The sequence below is a fragment of the Pteropus alecto genome, unplaced genomic scaffold, assembly GCF_000325575.1.
Source record: "Pteropus alecto unplaced genomic scaffold, ASM32557v1 scaffold92, whole genome shotgun sequence".
Classification (NCBI taxonomy): Eukaryota; Metazoa; Chordata; class Mammalia; order Chiroptera; family Pteropodidae; genus Pteropus; species Pteropus alecto.
This window is the reverse complement of record NW_006432447.1, coordinates 4,868,153-4,878,105: the sequence shown is the minus strand read 5'-3', so window position 1 is coordinate 4,878,105 and position 9,953 is coordinate 4,868,153. Positions and strand designations below refer to the sequence as shown.

Genomic DNA, 9,953 nt, shown 5'->3' with positions numbered 1-9,953 from the left:
GCTTCCAGCCCCCGCGCCGCTGCCGCCGCATTCCCCCTCTTTCCCGCCCCCCGCCGCCGCCGTCGCCGCCGCCCGCACTCACCTCAGCTGCCCATCCGGGCGCCACCGGCCGTCGACCTAGTTTCCCCCCAAAAGTCTCCGGTGTGTTATTCCCGATGTGGGGGGGTTGTTACGGGGTGGTCGCCGGGGGTTCGGGAGCGGGGGCCGCGCCTTCAACGGAGCTGCAATCCTAACCCGCCATCTGGTGGCATTTTCCACACGCCAATGGCGCCGCTGCAGACTTGGGTCCGGACCGCCCTCTGCTGGCCGCGGCGCTTACTGCCTCGCTGACGGGACAGGCCTGCCCGGAAAGGGGAGGGAGCGGAGGCGCGAGCTGGGGGCTACGGCGGGAACGCGCGCAAACGCTTTCCAGTGGGGATTGCGCGCACGCGCACCAGAGGGGCGGGAAACGTAGCCGCTGCGTGGCGGCTCCGCCCCCACACGGAGCGCTAGCCCAGTTCAGCCAATTGCGAGCCGCGGATACCGCTCAGTGAGGGCGCTGTGAGCAGCTCGTGGGATGCCTGAGGCGGGCGGAAAGATGACCACGATGGCGCCTGCGCGTCCCGCGAGCTGTGTTGCCGCCCGCCATTTTTGGAGCTTTTACCAGACAGGGGAGAGAAACCAGCCCTCGGCCCCCTTCACCAAGGCCCCTCCCCAGGTCGCTTCTAGTAGCCCTGCCTGGCTCCTGCTCTCACCCCCGCCCGGGACGCGCTTTGCGGAAAACGCTCAAAACCCTGCTCCCACTTCTCCTATGTTTAACCAGGGCTTCAGAACCTAGCATTTTATTAGTGATTTATTGTTGCCTGTTAACGGGGCGCTTTACCCGACGAGGGTGAAAAGGTTTCGAGAACTGTTTGGGACCTCCCCCTGCCGCGGATCTAGACGCACAGTGCCCGCCCGAGGCCGATTGGCGTCGTCCCTGCCTCTGTAAAGCAGATCCTGTCCGTGGTGCCGGCTTTGCATAAGGCGGCAGCATTGGCCAGTTAGTAAAAGAAGAATAGCTAGACTAGGAAAATACATATTCCCAGCTTTTGAATTAGATTTCTCCTACCACAGCCTAGGACTGTGCTCGATGGTCTGAAATGGACGTTCCCAGCTGCCAAACGGAAAATAATCGACTAACGTGAGATCATGACCAAAATATGCCATTGAACGTCGCCTCTTCCCTACTTTCCACCGCTGCGCTGTGGCTGTGGCGGTGGCGCCTACCTTTAACCGCTTACAACTTTCAAGTACAAAAGTAAATACTTAACCTCCCAAGTCATCAATCCCATTTGTGACTAAATTCTCAGTTGTTATATCCAGCTCTATTTCAGTATTACCTTAGGGTTTTCAGGGCCAATTTCCAGTAGGTTAACCCTATTTCTGGTTTCTCTCCCAGGGCCAAAAAATGTGTGGCTTTTCACTAGAGGGAGACCCAACCTGGTCGGGTATAAATTCGAGGACTCCCACTTAACATATGTTTTTACTAATCTCTGGTTGACTTCCTATCATTGTCCACAAGGACTATTTCTGCCTTGTTATTAAAGGTGCCAGTCTCAATCTGTACTAATAGATTAACTTCATCTCGTTTCCTGGGACTCCTGATTTGATATTCTCTCCATATTAAAATATATGTAGACACGCATCTATTCATGATCTAAAAAATTCTTACCAAATTAATCCGTTCTCCCCTTCTCCCAAAACCAGTGCTTCTCCCAGGGCTGCTAAGTATGCCACCCTTCTCACTTCCTCCTTTTCACCCCTACTTTTGTAGATTCTCACTTATCTTCAGTATCTTCTTAACCACTGATTTCTTCCTTTCTGTTTTTCAATAGTTTTTATTGTCTTTTTTTTGAAATTCAGTGCTACTATTCCCTCCAGTTATTATACCATCGACCTTCCTTTCACTGTCAGATTTCTCAAAAGAAGCAGTCACCACCTTCATTTCCACCTTATTCTTTAGCTTTTGTCAATGACTTCATAACAGCTAACAAATTACACTTTAAGATCACTAGAGCTCTAATTTCCAACCACTTTCTCATTCCTCATTTTCTTGGCACACTATTCTTTCCTTAAAAGCCTATTTCCTTTTCTTTTAAGACAGCTCCTGGGTTCTACATCCTACTTGATTTACTGGTCCTCGGATTCTTTTACTATCTCTTCCTCTTTATTCCATATCATAATTCAACTCTTAGCTCTCTGTTCTTCTCTTCAAAACTCTTCCTCTTCAGAAGTCTCCCAAAATTATGGTCTGTTCCCAATTTTTTCTTAACTAAGGTTCCTCATGCTCAGCTGACTTGCCAGGAAGCTGCAGCTCAAAATTTAATATTTAAAACAGTGTATCTTTTTTATTCGAATTTCCTAATTTCTCTTAATAGCACTGTAACTTCAGGTTAGAGTAACAACTAAGAACATGGTCTCTGGACCCATACTGCTCTGGAAAGCTATGTGATATTGGCTGGGAGAGAATCTCTTTGTGCTTCAGTTTCCTCAACTGTAAGATAGTCATAACAATAGTATCTAATAGGGTTGTTATGACTATTAAACAAATTAACACATATAAATGTCATTGGTATTACAACGTTGTTACCTTGCTAAGAACTTTTTAGCAATTTTTTGAAAAATATCCAAGGACATGCATAGTCAACTTTCTGAGTTTATAGACATCTAAAATGTCCTTTATTTTGCCCCTCATTTAAATCAATATTTGACCTGGTGTTTGTAAATGATTACCTAGCCTCTGAGGCTCTAAATTATAGGACCAGAGTTGACTCTTTTCCTTCAATAAAGCACAAGTTCCATCATAGTCTCATTCTAATCCCTTCTTTTTCTTCTACTGCTCTATACTCATTCAAGCCCTTGCCTCCCCACCAACTCCCATTACCTTACACCAGAACAATTATAATAGTTTTCTAAAAAGTCCTTGTCTTTCATTCACCTTCCTTTAAAAGATGCTCAAAAGCTTTCTATGGGTAGAAAATATAATCCAAAATACTTAAATGACAATCATGAAATGCCCTGATCTTTTTTCAATTTCTGTCTTGTCAACAGATACTTCACATTAGTTGGTCTAGTCTAGTAAATCATAAATGTAAGCAAAAGGCAGATATATAATCTTTAACTATCTGGTAAGATAAAGTAATAGGTCCTATATATAACATGTTGAATTGTTACAAAATCACACATTTACCAGGAGCCTCTACTTCCGTGAAATTTTTAATCAAGATTCCAAAGTTCTTGACAAAGATTTTCAAATACGCCATTTTCATTAACAGCTTTGAGTCATAGGTATGAATGAAATATCAAAAAGCATATCTGGAACTAGTGTAGGTAGAAGACAAGGGTTCCTAATATTATTTAGGGTAGGGAATAAGGAATAGAACCACTATTTGCTTAGTCTAAGTTTCTTGGCATTGAAATTACTACCTCATTGCTCATTTCAAATGATCCAGAATGAGATCTGGCACACTTTGAAGATTCATTCCTGACAGGTTAGATTTCTAAAGAAGACACACTCTCATTAGACTTTTATTTCAATTCAATTTCTTGGCCAACCTGGTCTAAAAGTAGATATTTAATATTTTAAATTTTAAAATTGCATTTACAGAATTACATATTAATGTAAATGTAATATAAATGCATTACAGGATAAATGGTTAACATTTATTAACCAATAACATAAAGAACATTGCCTTATAACAAATAACTAGATGCTTTTTATTTCTTTTTCTTATCCGATTGCTGTGGCTAGGATTTCCAATACCATATTGAATAAAAGAGGTAAAGTGGACATCCTTGTCTTATTCTTTATCTTAAGGAAAACACTTAAAGCTTTTTATCATTGAGTATGATGTTAGCTGTGGGTTTGTCATATACAGCCTTTGTTATGTTGAGATACAGCCATTGTTATGTATGGTCCTTCTAGTCCCACTTTGCTGAGAGTTTTTATCATAAATGGATGCTGGCTTTTGTCAAATACTTTTTCTGCATCTATTGATATAATCATATGCTTTTTATCTTTCATTTTGTTTATGTGGTATATAACATTAATTGATTTGCAGATATTGAACCAACCTTATATCCCAGGAATAAGAAAGACTTTTCAAAGTAATATTACATTAATCATTCCCCACCCCTTTGACAGATTTTCAGGTGTAGCTATTGGATATTTAGACCAAATAAAGGTCTTCTGATTTCGCTTCCTCATTCTTCATTTTCACTACCTCCACAAACCCTATGTATTTCTTTAACATTTTCGGGATCATGATCACTGTCTCATTTTTCTCTTCCAAAATCAAGTGTCTTCCTTTGCGTTTTTCACTTGGTTACAGGACATTTGATGTTAGATCATTGCCAAAATCAGAAATGGTTTTCCTTTCTTTTCTACGCCTACAATTAAGGTGTGCTGCCAACTGGTGGCAGTAATGTGCCATGGCGTCCTACCTATGAAATTAAACCATAATTTTACCATTCCTTTTTCATACTAAAAACATAATTTTTTCTAAACATAAGCAATATATTCTATCCCCAAATTGGTAAGTAGAGAGAGCCAGAATACCTCGCCTTTCACAATCAGTAACCTGATTGCAGACAAAACCTTATACCCCAAAAATGGAGTACCACAACTACACAGACACTTAAAAAAGTAATCTCATAAGTAGAAGGTTATAACTAGTGTGGGTAGGACCTAAGGATTCTTAAATATTATTTAGGGCAGAGAATAAGGTACCAGTAAAACAACCATTTGCTTAGTCCAAGTTTCTTTGTGTCCTTTGTTTTCTACCTCATTGCTTATTTTAAAATATCTGTCATGAGACCTGACCCTCTTTAGGGAGTCAACCTTGATAGGGTAGATATTAAAATATTGTTTCCATATAAACAGAGAAACCAGCCTCTAATTTTTTTTTTTTAGTAAAATAAATGTACACATAGCAACAAATAAAAGGAAACAAGTTAAATTGTAACAAAATCAAATAGCACAAAAGAATTTATGATGAAAAGCAACAAATCTCATCCTAACCCATTCCCTACAGGAAAATTCCCAAGGACAAGCTTTACATATTTGTTTGTTTGTGATTAATTCGGTATTTCTAAATATGCTCATATCAGCTTTAGACAATATCTAATAACTCTCTGTGATGAAAGATAAGGATTATGCTAACATCCACTCCTCCAATACTTAACACGTGAATTAATTTTAACTCTTTTGTTGGTCATCTTTGCAACTTTTAATAATACACTGTGAAACTGTAGATAATATTTCAACTTTAGATAGTATTTCAACTCCAATAATAATACCACCATTCTGCCTTCCCACTTTCTACTCACTTCCCTTTTATGTTTTGTTCACAGGTTAACTATCAAAATCCAAGCTAAGGAGAGTGCCAGGATTACATTTTCTTCTGTATGAGACCTCTATTAAAACCAGTAGGAAGCCTCTCAAAGGAAAATGTGAAGAGCATCAGGATCAAATGGATTCTCTTCCTTATCAATTAGCCTGCTATTTGTGCTTCATATTTGGCCCGTAAACTACTTGTATGGCTTTGTTTTTCCTGGAATTTCAAATTGCTTTTTGCCACAAGCTTTTTGTATGGTTTAATTTTTCCTGGAGTTTCAAATTGCTTTATTTTTCCCTGCATATTTTACCTAGTTTATCATATCAAGTTTTTCCATTTTTTTTCTATTGTTTTATAGAAATGCTCTCTTTCTTTTGCCCTTGGGTGATTGCCCCTAATGAACCTTTGGCCTTCTGCTTCCACTTAGCCTAATTGTTCTTTAACTCTGCTGCACCACTGAGAACTTCCCTTTACTCTGCTCCAAGGTTGGAGCCACTCTTCTAGAATTCATGACTATGTTCTTGTTTTATCTTTTTTTTTTTTTTCCTGGAGAACACTCTTGATAACTAACTTATGAAAGAACTGGAGGTAAACTTTCAGTTTTTTAATATTTGCAAATGTCTTCATTCTGCTTTGTCAGTAGAGCTGAATTTACTTTCTCTCAGAACTCTCAAAGGCATTGTCTAAAGTATTCTAGTATTCTGTGGTATTGATAAATTGGATGGAAGTGTGGTCTTATTCTTTACAGATAACTAGTTTCTTAATTCTCCCACCACCAAAGGCTTACTTGTGTTTAATTTACTTTATTAGCTATATAGACCATCTTTGGGTTAAAATATTTCATGAAACATTCAAGTCACTTCCTATCATCTTTTACTACTTATTTTTTATAATTAAGTTATTTCTAAAATAAAAAAAAAGACTTTTTATATAAATATTACATGCATGTGACCAATTTAAAAAGTAAAAAGTTACTTTCCTATCTTCTCCCCTAGCATCTTAGTTCTCCCTCCCAGAGGCAGCCACTGTTATTCATTTCCAGAAGCTTTTAGACTGTCTCTTTAATTTTAGTGTTATGACATTTATAGATATAAAAATTTAATAAAAGTTATCAGGATCAGAATTGTAGATTTTTCTTTCTGAATCAAGGTAAGAAATCAATGAATATAAATATCTTCTGTCAATGACACCTAGGTAGACATGCATTGAGTACCTACTAGTATATGTGGCAGATATTTGGTGTTTTTGTTTGTTTGTTGATAGTTTTGGTTGTTGTTGTTGTTATAGTTTTATTTAAAATGTATGATTTGATGAACTGCGACCTATATGTAAGCCCATGAAATCATCACTACAATCAAATAATAAATATATCCCTCAACTCTAAAAGTTGTCTTATAGCCCTTTGAAATCCATTCCCCATCCCCTTTATTTATCCAGTCCCCAGGCAACCACTGATCTGCTTTCTGTCCACTGGTCTTCTTTCTGTCACTATAGGTTAATTGCATTTTTCAGAATTTCATGTAAGTGAAATAATATATACCCTTTTTTTGTCATTTCTTTACTCAGCATAATTATTTTGAGATTTATTATTGTTTATATCAGTCATTTATTCTTCTGAGCGCTGCTATAATATTCCATTGTATGACTATACTAAATTTGTCCATTTCCTACTAAAGGACATTTTGTACATAATTTTTTTCTTATAGTAAAACTGCTAGGAACACTCAGACACTGTAATTATGTTTCACTGAATTCGGTCTCTAGGTAGACTAAAAAGCCTGTCTATAAAGCCAGGGCCAAAAATTCAAATGCCTACAGGAACCAGACAGATAACATAAATAAGAAGGGGAAGGGAAGAAGTTTGATGTAATTAAAGCAACAGTTAAAGCCTTATGGAGAATGATAAACTGACACTTGGGTTCCACATTGGGAGGGGTGGAGATTATGACAAATGGGAGAGCTCATACCCAGTCTAAAGTAGGTAGCTGCTTCTCAGGGCCAGCTGGTTGTTGCCATGCTGCCCAGTATCGCCAGGTTTTCTTTTCATTTTTTTCTTTTTTTATTTCCCCAAGAGCAATCACAAATCCAAATTTTACATGAAGTGTCTTGATTTATTTTTTAATCTTTAAAATGACACTACTTTCTTCCCATTCCAAGTATGGAAACAAATGAAAACTAAGATTCAGAAATCAGTCAGGAAGTAATCAAAATATTGACGAATAAAAATCCTGACATTCATTTAATTGGCTACTGAATATATGTTCATTCATTGTATTATTCTCTCTCCTTTTGGTCAAGTCTGAAAAATTTTATAATAAATTCAATTTATATAAGTCAGCTAGAATAAAGCCAATTAGAGAAAAAGCTTTGGTTTAGCAAATAAGATTGTTAATGGTCCTCTCACCTCAACCCACAAATGAATACATCACCTAGTCATAGGCAGAACTGGACAACCTCAGGCCCTTGCATGGCATTCAGGCCTACCCCATAAGCTTATAAAATTGAAGAGCAGAGAATTTATTGAATCCTACTGACAAACTATGGGATAAAGAGTGTAGAGACAAAGGGCATGAGACAGAGAAACAGAGAAAGCCCAGAAAGGGCTTAGCCTTTTAAACTGGATTCCTTCTAATCTCATCTATCAGAGAAATCATTCCTCCTTTCCTAGGGAGAGATAGACTGTGAAGTTCTCATTCTTTTTCTTCATGGGGAATAGAAAATATCTCCCTTCTATGAAAACAAAAAGAGTGAGAGATTTAAATGCTTCACCCTATGATGGACATCATGATGTACTGCCCAGATCCCATGACAATAAGGACTTGTCCCAGGTACTGAGTGCTGTTGGCAGAGTCTTTGTACCTTAGGGATTACTACATTTGCAGAAAGCTGCATTGCTCAAGATTAGGCCCCTTCCCAGGGTGTCCGGCATTTAATTACTGAACAAAGTTGTAGTATAAGAGCCTGACCATCTTAGCCAACTGGGGACAATTGTATTTACCGAGCTCCCTATTGGACCTGCAATTCAATTTCTCCCTCTGCCTAATCTTGCTTCCCTCCCCCACCTTCCACAATTTCTCCCCTCCCTTCCATTAATTTCTAGGGCACTCCTTAGTAAATATCTGCCCGTTAAATTCTGTCTCACAATCAGGCAATGCATGATGGATACTATACTATGTAAAGATGGAAAGCGTACCAGATGATTAGTTTACAGAAGGCCAGGAGGCTACTCCATATGTCAAAGACATAAGAAATGTACTGTTGTCTGCAGCCAGCTACCCTACTCCATATGTCAAAGACATAAGAAATGTACTGTTCTGCAGCCAGCTACCCTGAACAATCCTGATCCCATCTGATCTTGGAAGCTAAGCAGAGTTGGGCCTGGTTAGTACTTGGATGGGAGACCACCTAGGAGCTGTAGGCATAAAAAATAAAGGATTGTAAGCTGACAAGGTCCTTGCAATCTGTGAGGTTAACCAAGGGTTGCCTTGCCTAAAAATAAAAAAATTTAAAAAATTAAAAATAATAGAAACATACTGTTGTGAGGGGCATCAGTCTCATTTAGTAACTCAGTGGTGACTTGCTATAAGCCAGAGCTGATGATAAAGGAAACCATTAAAGAACTGGGTTTACTGATAACAATAAAGATAATAGGACCCCAAAATAATAGAGGCCAAGTTATGGTGTTTAACGGTCAGAAGCCAAGTTGGATAATTATTGTAATATAAAGTCAGAGGAGCAGTCAGGAGGAAGTGACCCACAGAGATGTATGGAGATAATTAACAGAATCTGGTGTTCCTAGGGAGAAAAACTAGATGGACAGCTAATGAGGTCACTACTTAGTTTGTGTCATCAGATGAATTTACAGATGTGTAGACAGAAGACCGAGGCAGTTATCCCAATTAAAACCATGTTTCCTTGCCAAGTTTCAAAACATGAATCTGTTTTTAGGCCTAGAACCCATTAACTCAAATAGAGATCAGGTCCCCATGAGGAAGGAACCTGCAACACCATGGCAAATGTACACAGTAATGATCTCCTCAGTTCTTTCTAGAACCTTTGGACCTCGGGCCTTTTACTCAGATAACTGTATACTGGGAAAATGGGAATACATAACCATTGCAAGGACTGTTGACCACAGAGTACGATTTGACATTGATATTTAAGAGACTCAAAGAATCATCATGATTCCCTTGTTAGAGTTAAGTGCCTATGGAGGACCAGGTAATAAATGAATTCCTAACCATGGTCCTGGTTACAGTGGGCCCAATAGTCTATCGCCCAAATGTTGTCATTTCCTCAGTTCTCAAACATATAATCAGAATAGATATACTTGTTGGCACAACCCCCACATTGGGTCTTTGGCCTATAAAGTAACAGCTATCATAATGCGGAAGGCAAACTGAAAACCTCTGAAAAAGCCTCCTCCTCTAGCCATAAATGAAAAAACAGTATTGCTGTGGGGAATGGTAAAAATTGGTGCCACTCCTAGAGAACCAAAGGATGAAAGGATGGTGGTAATCCCTGTCATACCTCCATTTTAGTCACCAGTTTGGTCCCTGCAAAAACCAGGCTGATCCTGGAAAAAGATACAAGATA

At 38.9% G+C, this 9,953-nt stretch overlaps 1 protein-coding gene and 1 long non-coding RNA gene across 4 annotated transcripts in view; one reads left to right on the top strand and one right to left on the bottom strand.

Moving 5' to 3' along the window:
• STAG1 (stromal antigen 1) overlaps positions 1-316 on the bottom strand; it is a 333,229-nt gene extending 332,913 nt beyond the window's left edge. The window contains exon 1 of one of the 3 annotated variants that reach the window (XM_025043566.1): positions 83-316. The gene's annotated coding sequence lies outside the window, so the exon portion shown is untranslated. The remainder of the gene's footprint in view (positions 1-82) is intronic. The other 2 variants (XM_006907217.3, XM_006907218.3) reach the window with 2 other exon arrangements.
• LOC112475942 overlaps positions 1-6,699 on the top strand; it is an 11,108-nt gene extending 4,409 nt beyond the window's left edge. Inside the window, exons 2-3 of the long non-coding RNA XR_003044918.1 lie at positions 1,096-1,279; positions 5,374-6,699. This is a non-coding gene — a long non-coding RNA (uncharacterized LOC112475942). The remainder of the gene's footprint in view (positions 1-1,095; positions 1,280-5,373) is intronic.
• Positions 6,700-9,953: the final 3,254 nt, after the last annotated feature.